This window comes from Propithecus coquereli, unplaced genomic scaffold (assembly GCF_000956105.1).
Source record: "Propithecus coquereli isolate 6110/MARCELLA unplaced genomic scaffold, Pcoq_1.0 Scaffold531, whole genome shotgun sequence".
NCBI classification, from domain to species: domain Eukaryota; kingdom Metazoa; phylum Chordata; class Mammalia; order Primates; family Indriidae; genus Propithecus; species Propithecus coquereli.
The window spans coordinates 467,434-469,114 of NW_012151186.1; positions in this window are offsets into that span (position 1 = coordinate 467,434).

Below are 1,681 nucleotides of genomic sequence, written 5' to 3' on the forward strand. Positions count from 1 at the left end.
CTGACCCCAGCACCGTGGAATCCAGGGTCCAGCTGCAGATGGGGAAACTGAGGCTTAAAAGTGAAGAGGCTCTGCTGAGGCCACCGCTGCACAGACGCACGGCCCTGCGCCAGGCGCTCCAGTGCTGGTCGGCCTGCGATGCCGGCCCCTCTTCCTGCTGCCCCCTGGAAAGCCCCCACCGCCCGCCTCCCAGACCTCGGGGAGATGCGCAGGCGGGACAAAAACACCCTCTCGGGCTCCACTGGCACCGGGCTCTGTGCCGGCTTCTCACCCCCACCCCGGGTGCCCTGGATGCCCTCAGGTGCAGCCTGGGGGGCGCCTGCACCGCCACAAGTAAGGGACAGAGGCCCTCGGCCAGGCCCTGCGTCTAGAGTGACACCTCCACAACGGCGAGAGAGAGATGTGCTCTTCACAGCACGTACACGCGTGGAGAGAGCAGGTTTCCCTGTTCACGGCTGTGTCTCCAGAGCCTGGGACCAGGCCTGGTATACAGTAGGTGCTCCATAATCATAATATACCCTTTAAAACATTCTTTTTAATTTTTAAAAACTGGGCCAGGTGCGGTGGCTCATGGCTGTGATGCCAGCACTCTGGGAGGACAGTTTGAGCTCAGGAGTTCAAGACCAGCCTGAGCAAGAGCAAGACCCGTTTCTACTAAAAACAGAAAAAATTAGCCGGGCATGGTGGCACATGCCTGTAGTCCCAGCTACTCGGGAGGCCGAGGCAGGAGGATCGCTTGAGCCCAGGAGTTTGAGGAAGTTGCTGTGAGCGAAACTCTAGCCCAGGCAACAGAATGAGACTCTGTCTCAAAAGAAAAAAAAAATTATTATTTATTTACTTGTTTATTTTTTTTGGAGACAGCTCACTGCAACCGCCAACTTCTGGGCTCAAGCGATCCTCCTGCCTCGGCCTCCTGAGTAGCTGGGACCAGGTGCCACCACCTCAGGCAGCTCATGATATACTGGAGTGAATGACAGTTCTCTCTCATCGGCTCAACACTAAATACGCCCTTTCGTCGCTCTCCCGGCCCACCCCGTGTGTCCAGCGTCTGCTCCGCCACCAGCCTCTGCCTGGTTCTTCGAGGCCTGGGGCTGCCGTGGGGCCTGGGGCATGGCTGGCACCGGCACTTGTTGAGTGAAGTCACAGATGGGCCCAGAGCCAGAGGGGTCAGCACCCCGCATCGTCAGGGGCTTGTTCTAAGCGACTGACGTCTGCTCTGGCTGACAGCCAAAGAGGAGGCTCCCAGGAAGCTCCCAAATGGAGAGGAGGAGATGCCCCGAAGCCCGTGGTGAAGACGGTCACCCTGGCCCTGCCTGGACGCTGCTCCCGCCTGTGACGCAGGATGTCCTTTCTGCCCACAGACTCACAGCTTTGCCTCATGGTGCTTGACAGTGTGGGGCCGGCAGGGCCTGGGCCACATGGCCACGCGTCACTGCCAGGAGCTGAGAGAGTAGGGGGCATGTCGGCTTCCGTGGGGGGCGGGGAGGGGCTCTGCCTCCCACCAAGGTCTTCATTTGTGTTTTTTTATTTTTTTGAGCCAGGGTCTCACTCTGTCGCCCAGGCTGGAGTGCAGTGGTGTGATCATAGCTCACTGCAACCTCAAACTCCTGGGCTTAAGCGATCCTCCTGCTTTAACCTCCCACGTAGCTGGGACTACAAGGCATGCACTACCACGCTTGGC